At 41.3% G+C, this 18,269-nt stretch overlaps 1 protein-coding gene across 1 annotated transcript in view; it reads right to left on the bottom strand.

Moving 5' to 3' along the window:
• ATP6V1C1 (ATPase H+ transporting V1 subunit C1) overlaps nucleotides 1-18,269 on the bottom strand; it is a 106,682-nt gene that overhangs the window by 82,287 nt on the left and 6,126 nt on the right. The window lies entirely within an intron of this gene.

Below are 18,269 nucleotides of genomic sequence, written 5' to 3'. Positions count from 1 at the left end.
TGGCCTAATTTAAGGAAAGCTAGGTTTAAGTTTCAGTAAAGACAAGTCTTAGGGACATTGTCCACCTGAACACCATTGTCATTTTGTCAACCACATGATTCCATTTTTATTTCTTTTAACATTTCTCTGCGTTTCATTATCATCATCCATAGAATGGGGATAGTTGTAGTTCTTATCTTATAATGCTGTGAGGAATAAATAATACATGGAAATCTTGTAGCACAATGCCTGGTTCATAGTAAATGCAACAAACAGTGTTCTGTATAACAAGAATACCATATAAATTGTTTACCTCCTCCAAGACCCTCTTCACCCCCTCCCTGAGCCATCTTTGTTATGAAGCTTATCAGTCCTATCCCAGTGGTTTTTGATTTCTATTCCTCGAAATTCCTGCAGTTCTTGATGATTTTATCAACTGAGACCTCAATTACATTCTGCAAACACTGTTTACTAACTGCTCTATTTCTGGACCCCTAATGTCCATAAATTAAAACAAGTCCATGAGAACCAAAGTACATCCCACCTAAATTTAGAGACCACCTCAAGAATAGATTTGACACATTGAACACTAATGACTGAAGACCAGATGAGTTGTGGGATGACATCAAGAACATCATCCACAAAGAAAGCAAAAGGTTATTAAAAAGACAGAAAAGACCCAAATTGGTGTCAGAAGAGACTCTGAAAGTTGCTCTTGAACATAGAGTAGCTAAAGCGAAAGGAAGAAACGAAGTAAAAGAGCTAAACAGACAATTTCAAACAGTGACTCGAGAAGATAAAAAAATATTATAATGAAGTGTGCAAAGACCTGGAGTTAGAAAACTGGATGGGAAGTACATACTTGGTATTTTTCAAGCTGAAGGAACTGCAAAAAAAATTCAAGCCTCGAGTTGCAATACCAAAGGATTCTATGGGCAAAAAATTTAATGATGCAGGAAGCATCAAAAGAAGATGGAAGGAATACACAGAATCACTGTACCAAAAAAAATTGATCTGTGTTCAACTGTTTCAGGAGGTAGCATATGATCAGGAACTGATGGTTCTGAAGGAAGAAGTCCAAGCTGCACTGAAGGCATCGGTGAAAAACAATGCTCCAGGAATTGATGGAATACAAATTGTCATGGATTGAATTATGTCCCCCCAAAAATGTGTGTTTCAATTTGGCCGGGCCATGATTTCCAGGATTGTGTGGATGTCCTCTATTTTGTGATTGTAATTTTATGTTAAAGAGGATTAGGATGGGATTATAGTACTCTTACCCAGGTCACATTCCTGATCCAATGTAAAGGGAGTTTCCCTGCAGTGTAGCCTGTACCACCTTTTATCTCTCAAGAGATAAAAAAGAAAGGGAAGCAAGCAGAGAGTTGAGGACCTCATACTACCAAGAAAGCAGCACTGGGACCAGAGCGTGTCGTTAGCGCCTGGGGTCCCTGTGCCTGAGAAGCATTTCAACCAGAGAAAGATTGAAGACAAGGACCTTCCTCCAGAGCCCACAGAGAGAGAAAGCATTCCCCTGGAGCTGATACCCTGAATTTGGACTTTTAGCCTACTTTACGGTGAGGAAATAAATTTCTCTTTGTTGAAGCCAACCGCTTGTGGTATTTCTGTTACAGCAGCACTAGATGACTAAGACACCAACTGAAATGTTTCAACAAACGGACGCAACACTGGAAGCATTCACTCATCTATACCAAGAAATTTGGAAGACAGCTACCTGGCCAACCAACTAGAAGAGGTCCATATTCATGCTTGTTCCAGAGAAAGGTGAGCCAATAGAATGCAGAAATTACTGAACAATATAATTAATATAACATGCAAGTAAACTTATGCTAAAGATAATTCAAAAACAGTTGCAGCAGTACATTGACAGAGAACTGCTGGAAATTCAAGGCAGATGCAGAAGAGGACTTGCAACAAGGGATATCATCACAGATGTCAGATGGATCATGGCTGAAAGCAGAGAATATCAGAAAGATGTTTCCCTGTGTTTTATTGACTACGCAAAGGCATTTGAATGTGGATCTGTGGTGTGACAGATCACTTTTGTGTTTGGCATTTCCAGCTATGGTCTTGTAACTCCCACACAAGTGACTGGACAGGAGTGTGTGATAGGGTAATTGTGGCTGCCAAAGGATTAGTTCTGCCATCCCGCTGGGCTTGAAATGAGCCACCCCAGAGGCGGGAAGGAAGAGAATATACCACCACCACCAAGGAAGAAGAGCCAGCACGTCCTTAGGACCAGGATCCCAGCACTGGGAGGCTTCTGGGACCAGAAGACAGAGAGAGAGTGAGCTGTCAACTTGAAGACAGTGAGAAGCAGTGGCAGCAGAGACCCAGCAGCAGGAGACAGTGTGGTGAGCTTCCTGGCCCAAGGAGAGAAAAAATTGAGTGCCTCTGAGCAGAGGCCTAGGGCCAGGGAGAGGTGCATCTTCGCGCACGGTTGGGGAGAGGTTGTACTAACGGAAGGACTGTATCCTTGAGTGTTCCTGAGCCTGATTTGTAACCTGTTACTTCCCTAATAAGCCTCATAGTTGTGAGTATGGTCTGTGAGTTCTGTGTAGCTACTGCAATGAATTATCAAACCCAGCAGAGAAGTGGAGAGTGCTGCGAAGGGACAGTTGGTATCAGAATTAGTAAAAACAGCAGAGAGAGGAAGCATGTCTGACCTCCACCTCATAGGAATCAGCCTTGGGTTGTTGATCTTGATTCTCCTTCCCCTTTTTGAAGTTAGCTTTACAGGATCATAACAAATTATGGGTAACATTGCGAAGAATGGGAATTCCAGAACACTTAACTGTGCTCCTGCAGAACCTGTATATGGACCAAGCAGCAGTCGTTCAAACAGAACAAGAGGATACTGCATGGTTTAAAATCAGGAAAGGTGTACATGAGGGTTGTATCCTTTCACTATACTTATTCAATCTGTGTGGTGAGCAAATAATCCAAGAAACTGGACTGTATGAAGAAAAATGTAGCATCAGGATTGGAGGAAGGCTCATTAACAACTTGCAATATGTAGATGATACAACCTTGCTTGCTGAAAGTGAAGAGAACTTGAAACATTTACTGATGAAGATCAAAGACTACCACCTCCAGTATGGATTATACCTTAACACAAAACAAAAATCCTCAAAACTGGATCAATAAGAAACATCATGATAAATGGAGAAAATATTGACATTGCCAAAGATCTCATTTTACTTGTGTCCACAATCGACACCCATGGAAACAGCAGCCAAGAAGTCAAACGATGCATTGCACTGGGCCAATCTGCTGTAAAAGACCTCTTTAAAGTGTTAAAAAACAAAGATGTCACCTTGAGGACTAAGGTGCGCCTGACCCAAGCTGTGGTATTTTCAATTGCCTCATATACATGTGAAAGCTGAACAATGAATAAGGAAGACGGGAGAAAAATTGATGCCTTTGAATTATGGTGTTGGTGAAGACTATTGAATATACCATGGACTACCAGAAGAACAAACAAATCTGTCTTGAAAGAAGTACAGCCAGAATGCTCCTTAGAAGCAAGGATGACAAGACTTCGTCTCACATACTTTGAACATGTTATCAGGAGGGACCAGTCTCTGGAGAAGTACATCATGCTTGTTAAAGTAGAAGGTCATCAAAAAAGAGGAAGACCCTCAATGAGTTGGAGTGACTCAGTGGCTGCAACAATGGACTCAAACATAGCAACGATTGTGAGGGTGCCGCAGGACCGGGCAGTCTTTTGTTCTGTTGTACCTAGGGTCACTATCGGTCAGAACTGATTTGATGGCACCCTAAGAACAAGTATGTCATTGGTCAGATCCCGGAGGCCTAGGGCTTCTTCTCCAGCCCCTCCCTTAGGTGTTGGGCACCATTTTCTGTACATATCTGTTGGCTAATTAACGTTTTAGCACCACAATCATGAATTCGAGAGCCATGAGAAAAGTTAAACATGCATATCCAATGACTTACTTCCTGAAATCTACAGGCAACTTGGGAAAGTCCTGTTTAAAATGTCAGCACAGGCTTTCCTGTGCATGTGGGACTCTGGAGAAATCACGCAACATGTCAGGGCTGCCACTATCCTGAGCTTGGTCAAGCAAAGAGTTAATGCATCTGCCTTCTCTGAGCTTCTGTTGAGGTCTCCTTCACTGGTATTCTTTCTCTCAAATCCTGCTGGTGGTGCTCGAGACATTAAGACATTGCTCTGCACATGGCTATTGAATCACGATAATGATAATTCATTGGAAATACAGCCGTAGACTGTGTTGTTGTTGTTATTGTTAGGTGCCATTGAGTCGATTCCAACTCATAGTGACCCCATGTGGCAGAGCAGAACTGTCTCCTAGGGTTTTCTAGGGTATAATCTCTATGGGAGAAGGTAGCCAGGCCTTTTCTCCCACAGAGCTGCCGGGTGGGTTCAAACCGCCAACAGCTCAGTTACCGGGCAAGTGGTTAATCATTGCGCCACCAGGGCTCTTTCTTTAGACTTTACAGCAACCCATTGCCATGGAGTCATTCTGAGTCAGAGTGACCCTGTAGGACAGAGTGGAACTGCCCCATAGGGTTTCCAAGGCTGTTATCTTTATGGAAGTCGACTGCCACATCTTTCTCCCATGGTGTGGGTGGTAAATTCAAACCACTGACCTTTTGGTTAGCAACTGAGCGCTTAACCACTGTGCTACCAGGGCTTCTCCTTAGACCTTAAGAAAGTACAAACCCAGAATTTTCTGCACATTCAAAACAGGATAAAAATAGTAAAACCTCTATACCATTACCCTTCAGCCAAAGATTAAACAGGCAGGTAAAACAAAACAAGAGTAAAGGGGTGCACCAGCCCAGAGGCAAGGACCAGAAGGCAGGAGGGGACAAGAAAGCTGGCAACAGGGAACTCAAGGTTGGGGAGGGGAGAGTGTTGACATGTAGTAGGGTTGGCAACCAACGTCATAAAACAATATGTGTATTGTTTAAGGAGAAACTAATTTGCTCTAGAAACCTTCATCTAAAGTACAATAAAAAAATAAAATGAAATGAAAAGCCTCTATACCAGTGATGCTCAACTTTGGCTGAATATTAGAGTCAACTGAGGAGCTTCAAAAAATACCAAGGTTCTGATTTAATTGGCCTGGGTGGGAGAGCCTCGCCATTGGGAGTATTAAAAGCTCCCAGGTGATTCTAATGGGCAGCTAAGGCAGAAAAGCTCTGCTCCTACTCCTTTAAATGCAAACCGATTGCCTGCCTGACTGGTGACTTGTGCAAAGCACAGGCTGCATCAAAATTGGCTACAGGTAGTGACCTAAACACCAGATTCCTTTTTTTCCTCCTGGACAGTAGATAAAAAAAGCTCTAAAGTGACTTGATGTTCTTCCAAATTACTGTGTAATTAACTATCACTGAACAAACTTCTTGTAAGGCTTTGCCAGTGGTATAGTTCTATATCCTGTTCAGCAAGCAAACTGACAGCCAACTTTCCAGTGTGGGGTAAACTTTGGTTTGTGGGAACTGATTCCTAAAATCACCTGGTAGTCCATGAAGGATGGAGCAGGAATCACAAAATCACAGCTGGTTGGAGCTGGATGGGACCTAGAAGCAGGGCATATCAAACTTTAAAGTGCACACGAATCACCTGGGGGGCCTGTTAGCATGCAGATAAACATTCCATAGGTCTGGGGAGGGGCCTGAGAGTCTGCTTTTCTAACAAGCTCCTGCATGATGCCGATTCTGCTGGTCCCCCCACCCCGCCCCACCACATTTTGATAGCAAGGCCTTGGAGCCCATCTGATTACAGAGCTTATTAAAAATTCCAATGCCTAAGCCTCTGGGTGGCATACATGCTTAATGCACTTGGCTGCTAACCAAAAGGCTGGAGATTCGAATCCACCCAGAGGCACCTCTGAAGAAATGCCTGACACTCTGCTACCAAAAAAGCAGCCATTGAAAACCCTACGGAGCACAGTTCTGCTATGATACACATGGGGGCACCATAAATCGACAGCAAACGGCTTGGCGAGTGTTTGTTGATAGCTACACTCCAAATCAATTGAATTAGAATCTCTAAGGATGGGGCCTGAGCATCAGTATTTTTTTTTTTTTTAATTCTCTGATTCTAATGTGCAGCCAAGGCTGAGAACCATGGATCCGGCAGATGAGGAGGCCAAGGCCCAGAGAGGTGAAGGGATTCATCCAGAGTGAAGGAGCCATCTTGGGGCCCAATTTTGAAACCAGCACCCAGACTTCCAACCACAAAATCCTTCTTCCTCAATTCCGTAAAGACAGAAAGTGGATTGTGGCTGCCAGGGCTGCAGGTGGGAAATATGGGGAGCTTTTTTTTATGGCTAAAGGGTACAAGGTTTCTTTTTGGAGATGATGAAAATTAGATAATGGTGATGGTTGTACAATTCAGAGAATATACGAAAAACAACCAAATTTTACCTTTTAGCAGTGTGAATTTCATAGTGTGTGAATTATAATTCTATCTCAATAAAATTGTAATATATTAAAAAAAAAAAAAAACAGCAGACACCTCCGTCTCTTCCTTGTTCATTATCACTCTGCCTCCATTAATAAAAGAAATTCTCGGAAGAGCAAAGAATGAGGGCAGAGACAAGTGTGAGGTGTAGGGGTGTGTATAAAGAAGTCAACATCTGATTGCATGTGGGCTAATCCAGGTGTTTCTAGCTGAGCACCTGTATCCCTTAAAAGCCTCCTACCCCCACAGTATATTTACTTCCAGGGTCTTTTATGGCATCGTGGGGTCTTCATTCTGTTTGGGTTTTCAGTTGCAGAGTGCAACTTGGGGTTGAGTTGTCAAAGTTTCAGTCACTATCACCCCCCAAAAAACCAAACCAATTGCCGTCGAGTCGATTCAGACTCCTAGTGACCCTATGGGACAGAGTAGAACTGCCGCATAGAGTTTCCAAGGAGCACCTGGTGGATTCGAACTGCCAACCTTTTGGTTAGCAGCAGTAGCTCTTAACCACTACACCACCAGGGTTTCCAGTCACTATCAGGTTAAGTAAATTTCAAAGGGAATGAAGACTTCTCTCACGAAATTGAGGCTACAATAAGACAATTTCTTTGAGATGGCTTTTCGTTTCAGAAAGGAGGAAATAGGAAGTAAAACTTATATTCACAGAAGTCATCAATATCACTTTAACGTATCTAAGGTTTCATGAATATTTGTATTTCCAAAGACTGAGTAAACCAAACCCATTGCCTTGGAATCAGTTCCAACTCATAGTGACCCTACAGGACAGAGTACAACTGCCTTGTAGAGTTTCCAAGGAGCAGCTGGTGGATTTGAACTGTTGACCTTTTGCTTAGCAGCTGTAGCTCCAAACACTACGCCAGCAGGGTTTCACCAGACTACATAGATCCCAATAATATATAGGTTTAGGGTGACAAAACACTCAACATTCTCTAAGTGGCAGGCAAAGTATTTAAAAGAACTGCATATTTTTCATCTACCAACCTAACAATGAGATAAGAGATTTGGAAATTCCACGTTTTTAATCCTCTTCATAGCAAAGGATAGAGAAATTGGGGATAAAATGTCTGCATGAGATCTCGTAGTGTTCCCCTTTTCAATTTTAGTCCAAAGGGGTTTCGAATGACTCATGCCAACTTAGATTCCAGAGCATTGTATTCCTCCTAGTTAATTCCTAACATGCAACCACAGCCAATCAGGAACGTGTTTTCCTAAAATATTGGCATCGGACTAATTCTTAATCCACCCACAATTTCAAGACCATCAACCAACAGAGGATTTCTTTGTACAAAGTCCTCAAAAACTTTCTTCAAGGAATGGGGGGGGCGGGGAGAAAGGAGAAGGCTGTAATTACTCTTTCAGAGCTTCAATGAATATGGAACGTCTACGCCTATTGATGTTAAGGCAGGCACTCAAAACCATTTATTTTCTGGGAAAAGATCAAAATCCCTTTTAGCATACAAGGTAGTTTGAGTCGGAGGTAGCTTGAAGAGCCCTGATGTCCCAGTGGTTAAAAAGACTGGCTACTAACCGTAAGTTCGGCAGTTTCAACCCACCAGCTGCTCCTTGGGAGAAAGAGGTGGCATTCTGCTCCTGTAAGGATTACAGCCTTGGAAGCCCTGTGGGGGGAATTCTACTGTGTCCTATAGACTTGCTGTGAGTCAGAATTGACTCAATGACAACAGGTTTTTTTTAAACAAGTCTGTGATTAATTTTATGAGCTACATTTGTTCTATGGCATTATCTAACCTACATTTAAGAGAAGATAAAAGACATGTGGAAAAGTTTTGTTCTCTCTGCTTTCTGAGACAGCTTAGGATAGGTGCTTGTTACTCAAAGTGTTGTCCGTGGACTGGTAGCTTTGGTACCTACTACCTGGGAGTTTTTTTTGTTAAACCGAAAAAACCAAATCTGTTGCTATGGAGTCAGTTTCAACTCATGATGACCCTGTGTGTTAGAGCAGAACTGCTCTATAGGGTTTTCTTGACTGTAATCTTTACGGAAGCAGAGTGCAAGGCCTTTCTTTTGTAGCACCACTGGGTGAACTCGAACTGCCAACCTTTAGGTTAGTAGTCGAGTGCAAACTCATTGCACACCTAGGGAACTGGGAGCTTGTTAGAAATGCCCCTCTCCAGACCTAGTCAATCAGGACCTGCATTTTAACAAGATCCCCAGGTGACTCATATGTTTGTTGGCCCTAGTTCTTAATGTGAATCTCTGAGTTGGGACCCAAGCAACAGTACCATCAGTATTTCTTTAAGTTTCCTGGGTGATTCTAACATGCAGCCAAGTTTGAAACCAATGGTCTAGGACAAAGGAGCCCTGGTGGTACAGCAGTTAAGCACGGTGGTACAGTTCTACTCTGTCCTATTGGGTCTCTCTAAGTCAGAATCAACTCAACAGCAGTGGGTTTTTGGTCTAAGACAGGGGTCAGATAGTAGATATTTTAGGCTTTATGGCTGTCTCTGTTGTAACTGCTCAACTCTGCCACTGTAGTGTGAAATCACCCAAAGATAATATATAAATGAATGAGTGTGGCTAAATTTCACTAAAACTGATGCTGAACACTGAAATTGGAATTTCATAAGTCACAAAATATTATTCTTCTCTTGATTGTTACCACCATAGAGAAATAAAAAGTCAGCCTTAGCTTAAAAAAATGAGTTGCCGTGGAGTTGATTCCAACTTTGGTGACCACCATGTGGGTCAGAGTAGAACCATGCTCCATAGAATTCTCAAGAGCTGTGAACTCTTAGAAGTAGATTATCGGGGCTTTCTTCCAACGTGCCTATGTGTGGATTGTGATATACCAATCTTTCAGTTAGCAGCTAAGTGCTTAACTTTTTGCACCACACAGGGACTCCTTAGCTTAACGGCCATATAAAAACAGATGGAGGGGCCAGATTTGCTAGCCAACAATAGTTTGTTGACCCCTAGACTAGGTCAGGAAACCCTGGTGGCTTAGTGGTTAGGTGCTACAGCTGCTAACCAAAAGGTCAGCACTTCGAATCCATCAGGTGTTCCTTGGAAACTCTATGGGGCAGTTCTACTCTGTCCTATTGGATTGGGAGTCGGAATCGACTTGACTGCAATGGGTTTTGTTTTTTCAGACTAGGTCACTTCCTTACCAAGGGGGAAAAAAAAAGCCCTGAAGATTTTCATTTTAATTTAGGTTGATGCAGAGATTTACTCAATGCCAATCATCAAACGTCAATTAACATTCTGATGCCACAAGCTAGATCAGAGCATTCACTCTGCAAACAGTAGCCTTCCTGCTCTGGGGATGACCAGCTGAAAAAGCTGTTAGAAAGTAAAGCTAAAATCTGGAGTCCTCCCACTCAGCTGCCACTCCCCACTTAGCTTTGAAGATACTGGTCAACACAATTAACTCAGTGTTTATCTAGTCTCTTTGCTGGTCAAGCATTTCATTGGTGGCTTTGAAGAGTTTTAAATGAATTCTTTTTCTAAAGCTAAACTCCAGCTCTTGAGGATTTTAAAAGGTAATGAGTAATAAGGCAAAGGAAACCCTAGGAAGGTGGACATATATTATAATGAATTATGCTTGCCCATTTTTTATGCGATATTTTCATTCTCAATAAGGAAATAGTTACGTGTGCCTCTGGGTCATGGTCCTCCGCCAGATTAACAATGTGCTTTAATTGGATATTTTTGTGCCCATTTTCTAAAGAGGTGAGTCACAGAGTTACACAGCAGTCAGTGGGAATAGGATTTTTAAATTTTCTCCTTCAGCTTGGTTTCTTACCTTGGTTTTGTTGTTGTTGCTTATGATCTGCAAATGGTTTAAACCTTGATGTGTATTGGTTAGCATTGTCTCTCTCTTAGATTTGCCACACGCTATTCATATTACCTGGAATTCCTGGTGGCATGGTGGTTAAAGAGTTCCACTGCTAACCAGTTCAAATCCACCAGACATTCCTTGGAAACCCTATGAGGCAGTTCTACTCTGTCCTATAGGGTCACTATAAGTTGGAATTGACTTGATGGCAATAGGTTTTTTTTTTTTTTTTTTTTTTTTCCTATTCCCAGAGCTCTGGTGGCCTAGTGGTTAAGAACTTGGCTGCTAACCAAAAGGTTGACAGTTCAAATCCACCAGCTGCTCTTTGGAAACCCTCTTGGGCAGTTCTACCCTATCCTGTAGGGTCACTATGAGTAGGAATTGACTTGACAGCAAGGGGTTTGGTTCGGTTTTACTCAGTCCTATAGGGTCGCTATGAGTTGGAATTGACTTGATAGCAATGGTTTTGGGGTTTTTTTTGTTGTTGTTGTTTATTTCATTGTGCTTACTCACCAGCTGCCCTGCCCACCCAACCACCCTCTGTGCATCTCTTCCCACACCCCGTGATAGGCTGCCTCAGTAGCTCCTCTTAAAATTCATTTAAGCATGTTCTGATTATTTGAAGAGGGAAGTCTCAATTAGGCACAGTTGTTGGGTGCCTTGACTTGATTTCAACTCATAGGTGCCCCATAGGGTGTTCTAGACTGTAATCTTTTTTTTTTTTTTAGGCTGTAGTCTTTAAGGAAGCAAATCACCAGGTCTTTCTCCCATGAAGCCATGGGGTGGGTTCGAATCATCAACATTTCAGTTAGCAGCCTGAGGCTTAAAAGTTGCGCCACCAGACCTCCTCAGTTAGGTACCACTTGGCTTTTAATACTTCTCCACACTTGCTAGTCTTTTTTTTTTTTTTTTTAATAAAGTCTTGGGGCTTAGGGCCTACAGTTGCCAATGGCAACTAGCTGAAATATAATGACATTGTTTTGTTTTTATTTTATTTATTTTTACAGTTAGCTGTTTTATCCATTTAGAGTAGTAACATTTCCTTTGAAAAATAAATGCATTTTATATTAATAAAATACAGGTAAAATGAACTGATATAATAATGGTACAGATGTATCTAAGTTTATAAAAGTAAACTGATTTATATGAAATAGTTAAATAGTTAAGCAAGCAACTGCTAAACAAAGGGTCAGCAGCTCAAACCCACACAGCCGCTCTGTAGGAGAAAGACCTGGCGACCCATCTGCTTCCATAAAGGTTAAAAAAAAAAAAAAAGATTACAGCCTAGAAAACCATATAAGGTAGTTCTACTCTGTCACATGGGGTCACTATGAGTTGAAATAAATCGACTTGATGGCACTTAACAATAACAACAGTTACGTAAATATTCTGTATCTGTGTACTGACGGTACATGCATATCACAAATTGTAATTTGGTAGGAGAATAACTGAAGTATGGGAAAATGCTTTGGGGAAGGAGCAGATAGCTACTGCAGGCCAAGGTCAAAGAGCTGAAAGAACCTGGGGGCACCAATAGACTTTCAAGGGAGGTGGTAGGAAGACTACCACCCGCCTGTCAGTTTGTTGTACTGTGGTGGCTTGCATGTTGCTATGATCCTAGAAGCTATGCCACCAGTATTTCAAATACCAGCAGGATCACCCATGGCGAGCAGGTTTTAGCAGAGCTTCCAGATTAAGATACACTAGGAAAAAAGGCCTGGCAGTCTACTTCTGAAAATTAGCCAATGAAAACCCTATGGGTCATAGCAGAATATTTTTTGAGAGTACCAATACATTGTGGGGGATGAAACCAATGTTACAGAACACTTTATGTACAATCTATTGAATGGGAAACTAATTTGCTCTGTAAGCTTTCACCTAATGCACAATAAAACATTTTTTTAAAAAAGAATGTTTTTTGATATAGTGCTGGAAGATGAGCCCCTAGGTTGGAAGGTGCTCAAAATACACAGTGGCCAAAACAATAGACTCGAGCACACTAATGATCGTGAATATGATGTAGAACCAGGTAATGTTTGGTTCAGTTGCACATGAGGCCGCCGTGAGTCTAAGCTGACTCAGCAGCAGCTAACAACAGTAGGAAGATGAAGATGAAGAGGTGGCTGGGCAAGGCTGAGAAGTCAGTATTGATTGTTTCTTCTCTCCAACCCTACTGAGGGCCACCGATATCGAATTCTTTGTGTTCACTCAGTGTTCAGCTTTTAGGAGGTTCTTCTATAGTCCCTGTTTCAAAAAGTAAAAATAAAAATAGATAAACCAGTTGCCATTGAGTCGATTCTGACTCATAGCGACCCTGTAGGACAGAGTAGAACTGCTCCATAGGGTTTCCAAGGAGGGGCTGGTGGATTTGAACTGCCAACCTCTTGGCTAGCAGCCGTAGCACACCGTAGCTCTCAACCACTGCGTCAGCAGGGCTCCAAACATATAATAGTAAAGAAGAAATATTTTTAATTTCTTTTCAAATCAGTAAGAGGAAGGCAAATATATATGCTCAAGGAATAAAATGCGTTTGAATGTGGAATAAAAAATAAAACTTGTATTTTTATAAATAATAGTTAAATACATCTTAAGGGATGAATAGATATTAATATTAACTAACAGTTAAACAGCACTTGTCAGTTTACAAAAAGCTTTTTACATATATTCTCTAAATTCCCTTTTTTTTTTTTAATTGTGCTTTAGGTGACAGTTTACAATGCAAATTAGTTTCTCATTCAAAAATTTATACACAATTGTTTTGTGACATTGGTTGCAATTCCCACAGTCCCCACTCTTGCCCTTTCCCTTTCCACCCCTGGCTCCCCATGTCCATTTGTCCAGTTTTCCTGGCCCTTCCCACTTTCTCATCTTTGCTTTTGGGCAGGTGTTGCCCATTTGGTCTCATATACTTGATTGAACTAAGAAGTGTGTTCCTCACGTGTGTTATTGTTTAATTACTTTTATAATTGTGAGGAAGGAATATTTGTTATTTGAGGTTTCTCTCTTTCTCTCTCTTCTTCTATTTTACAGATTCAGAAATTTGTAACCCTAAAAAGTTACACTTATTTCCCAATATCACGCAGCTGAAGCTTGAACTCAAGTTTTCTGATTCTAAATTCCATTTTCTTTTTGCTCAACATGCAACAGAGCATTCACTATTGGACCCAAAGGTGAAGTTTTGGAAGTATTTTGAGAAGAGGAAGAGACATGTTGTTTTACCTTTTTGTCATTCTAATGATCAATTCAGAAACCCTGGTAGCAGAGCGGTTAAGTGCTAAGGCTGCTAACCAAAGGGTTGGCAGTTCAGATCCACCAGGCGCTCCTTGGAAACTCTATGGGGCAGTTCTACTCTGTCCTATAGGGTTGCTATGAGTCAGAATAGACTCAATAGCAATGGGTTTCAATGATCAATTCAGCAAATACTTCTCAAGGGTTTACTGTGTTCATTACTATGAGGGATACACATAAAGGAGAATAACACAATCTCATACATATAAGAAAAGCTAAAGAACCATAAGGAGAGTGCTTCCAGGGCCACTGCCCTGAATGGCTGATCAGAACTGTATCCTACTTCATGGTGCACAGTTTGCGTGCCATCTGCAGCAGCCCAGCTCCAGGAGGGAAAAGTGCATCTTCACGTATGAGTTGTGCAGCCTTTTAGAAAGCAATCCAGCAATTCTATTAAAATCTAAAATATATCGACCCTTTGAGCCTGAAGAGAGCTTCTAGGACATCCATCCTGTTATGTTTCTTGACCCCAGCGTTAGTTACAATTAGTTCAGTTTATAAAATTTCATTAAGCTGTACACTTACGTATATTACATTTTAATGTATATTATTTCTGTATATATATTTTAATAAAAAGCTAAACAATAAAAATGTATCCTTTGACCTAGTAACCCTCTTTCAAGGAAGATATTCCGTAGAAACAGTGCATTTATTCCTAGTGGCAAAAGTTTGGCAATGATATGAACACCAATCACTAGGGTAATTGTGGTACATCCATGTCTTGGCCATGCAGTGCTGCTATAACAGAAATGCCACAAGTGGATGGCTTTAACAAAGAGAAGTTTATTCTCTCACGGGCCAGTAGGCTAGAAGTCTGAATTCAGGGCGCTGGCTCTGGGAGATGGCTTTCTTTCTCTGTTGGCTCTGGAGGAAGGTCATTGTCATCAGTCTTCCCTCGGTCTGGGAGAATCTCAGCACAGGAACCTCAGGTCCAAAGATGAACTCTGCTGCCAGTTCTGCTTTCTTGGTAGTATGAGGTCCCCATGTGTCTCTGCTTGCTTCTCTCTTTTATATCTCAAAAAGGATTGGCTTAAGGCACTATCTAATCTTGTAGATCTCACCAACATAACTGTCACTAGTCCATCTCATTATATCACATCAGATGACAAAATGGTAGACAATCATATAATACTGGGAATTGTGACCTAGTCAAGTTGAGAGATATTTTCGGGAGATACAATTCAATCCATGACAATCCATAAAAAAAAAAATAGTATTCCCTTATTTAAAAAATGAATTAAAATAGACTTTGGGAGATTTCCATGTTTTATTTATTTTTTGTTAAATGGAATCCAAAGAAGTCTATATAATAATCTCATTTAAAAATAACAATGACAATATATTTATATTACAATATAAATATGTAGCTATGTCTATATCAAGGAGCCCTGGTGGTACAATAGTTAAGCTCTCAGCTGCTAACCAAAAGGTCAGTGGTTCAAACCCACCAGCTGCTCCACAGGAGAAAAGACCTGGCAATCTCCTTCCATAAGATTACAGCCTAGGAAACCCTATGGGAAAATTTTACTCTGTCCTATAGGGTTACTATGAGTCAAAATCTACTCGATGGCACACAACAACAACATGTCTATATCAGATTTTATGAGGGTAGAGAAATGAGTGATGAATATACGTGAGGCTATTAATATTAATTTGTGGGAAAATGGAGGGAGGAAAGTAAGCAAAGAAAACTACAGGGAAAATATAAAATAGCTCACAAAAAATAAAATAGTTCCCAACGAAAATAGCATGTATAACAGCAGCCCACTATGTAAAGTGTGTGTGTGTGTGTGTGTGTGTGTGTGTGCCTAGAGATTAAAGAAACAAAGTGTCACTAGAAGGTCAATAGCGGTATCCCTTTCCACTGGCATTTCCAGTAATTTTTATGTTCTCCTTTATACTCTTTTGTATTGTTTGACTCATTTACAGTAAGCATTAATCATTTTTGTAATTAAAAAAAATTTTTTTTTCATAAAAAAAAAAAAACTAGGGCAAGTCTATGTTTGGGAGTTTTGAGACGGCTCTGATAAATAGCATCCTATTCCCTGCCCATGTTCTGAACAATTTGAGGGCGGAGGGGGGAAACAGTAAATAAGGAGGTCAAAATATCTTCTTTATTTCTAATAGAGGGCAGGTCAGAGGCCAATGCTTATATGTGCAGGCAAGTGGGCTTGCTGATACTGAACCCCAGAATCAGGTGGACTTACCAGCCAGTCACAAGTTTACAAGGAATTTCATGCTGAATGGGATAGGCCGGCCTTCCCACACAGAGTGGAGGGAGGCAGGGGCAACTTCATCTTTGCAGAGAGATACTCTCTCAAAAGAAAGGAGGCCACGCTGGGCTGTGCATGCCCAGTTATTCCCCCCGCATCTACTTCTCAGGTCAGTCCCTCAACCTCCCCCGAGCAGAGGGAGTAAAGGAGCTGAGAGGGGCCAAGAGAGTCATGTCAGTGGAGTTTTCTCCACCTGGAAGGATAGGGAAAAGCATTCTAGTCACTATCATCTATAAGGAATTTATATATTAAATCAGCAAACCATTCAAGGAAACAAGACATCCTGAAGGTATGGAGTAGCATGAGAAGGTTTCATGGAGTCCAAAGAACCTGAGAAAGGGTATGATTTGGTTGACAAGTGAGAAGAGAGGCTGTGGAATTTCAGACAATGGAAATTTCCTACCTTCAGGCAGAGCATTGAAAACCAAATCAATGAAATCTAAGTGTGTTTTAGCCACAGAATTTAATAGGAAATAAAAGGCTTTATGTAACTTGGATCTGTTTCTGCCCCGTGATGATCAGGTCAAAGTGTATGGTGACCCAGAAAGGTGAGGGATTCCTAATACGGGTGTTCCCTATAAGACTGTGACATAAACAAAGGGCTGTTTTAGAATGGTTCCTCCAACTGGATTGGAGGAGAAAGAGACTGGAGGCCGTTGGGTTACTCCAAGCATAAGGGGATAAATGTTTGAGGGAGTGGGATGGCCATGGAAACAGACGCAAAGAGGCAATTTCATCAGAACTTAGTGGCTGGTTAAGTATGATGGAAGGGGGAAGAAAAGGTATTTCTATTCTGGGCCTTTGTTGAATGGAAAAACTTGATATCATTAATAGACATAGGAATAGTAGAAAGGAGAGTGGCTTGAGGGGGTGGGGATGTGCTTTGTTTTAGATACAAGGTTTAATAGGCCCATGAAACAAAACAAAACAAGAAAACAGTTGCCATGTGTGTCAGACTAGAGCCGTGCTCCACAGGGTTTTCAATGGCTGGTTTTTCAAAAGTAGATCACCAGGCTTTTCTTCCAAGGCACCTCTGGGTGGACTCAAACTTCCAGACTCTAGGTTGGCAGCCAAGTGCTTTAGCCATTTGCACCACCCAGAGACTAACAGTTCCATATCTACTTAGAAATATTTACCAGACCTTTAGAAATGAGGGGTTAGAGCTCAAGAGAGAAGTCAGGGCTAAGATTATAGATTTTGAAGTTATCCAAAAAAGGCTGAAAAATGGATGGATTCTTCAAGGACAGCATATAGAGGGAGAGGAAAAGTCTAGAGTGAAATAGCAGGCCTATCATGGCCTTAGCATTTGATGTTCGATGAAAAGCAGAGATGATTTTGACAACTCAAAAACCACAGAATGGTGGGGTAAGAGGTAGTACGTTTCCTTGGCTGGAAACAGAGTACAGTCCTGGTTTTAATGGTTTTAATGATTTAATGATTAAGACATGGGTAGATAGAAAGATAGCTAACAGATGGAGACCCTAGGCCTGCATGATGAGGAGGTTAGTTTGCATTGAGAGGAAAGAGGAAGCTTCAGCAGGAGTAGACTGTGATGTTGAAGTACAATTGCTGTGCTTCCAGTTTAACCATTACAAGGTCTGTATCAGAATTTTCTGTATTAGAATCTGTATTGGGCAGGGTTGGAGATGAGGTTAGGGACTATGTGTGTTTAATTCACTTCATGACAATTAATTCACTGCTCTGTCCTTACAGGGTTGCTATGAGTCGGAATTGACTCAATGACACCCAACAACAACATATGCCACACATTGCACTGGAAGCATCATTCATTCAAATAATTTAATGATTGCTAGCCCTGTGGCAAGTACTACGCAAATGGCATTAGCGATATAACGGTGAGCAAGAATGCAAGGCATCTACCTGGGTGCATTTCCTTAATAAGTTGCTTGCACAGGAATCTTCACTTCAGGCTCTAGTCCTGGGGAGCTCTACCTAAGACAGCAAGTAAGTAAATAAGTATAAGCCATGATGAGTCTATGAGGAAAGGAGTATTGTGACAGAGAATAATGGTGGGACCTACTTTAGATAGGAATGACAGGAAAGGGCACCCAAGGAGGTGACTTTTCAGATGAGAAGGAACTAGCTATGTGAAAAGTAGAGGCATAGTATTCAGACAGAGGGGAAAAAAGGACAAAGTTCTCCAGGCATGAAAGAGCTTGTAATTTACTAGGAATTGTCCAAAAACTACTGTGGATGGAGGGCAAGTAGTAATAGGGAGAGAAGCACAAGCAAGGAGAAGCCAAATCATTTGGGCTTGGGCCTTGTAGGCCACGACAAGGAGTTTGGAGTTGACTCAGAGTGGAATACCCTCAGAGAGTTTTAGCTGGGGCATGAAACAATTTGATTAACATTTTTAAACTATCACTCTGGCTACCTTGTGGACATTATGAGTGGAAATAGGAAAAGCAGCTGGGCATGA

Source organism: Loxodonta africana, chromosome 14 (genome assembly GCF_030014295.1).
Source record: "Loxodonta africana isolate mLoxAfr1 chromosome 14, mLoxAfr1.hap2, whole genome shotgun sequence".
Taxonomy (NCBI): Eukaryota; Metazoa; Chordata; class Mammalia; order Proboscidea; family Elephantidae; genus Loxodonta; species Loxodonta africana.
The sequence above is the reverse complement of the archived record's forward strand: the minus strand, read 5'-3'. Positions and strand labels throughout refer to the sequence as shown.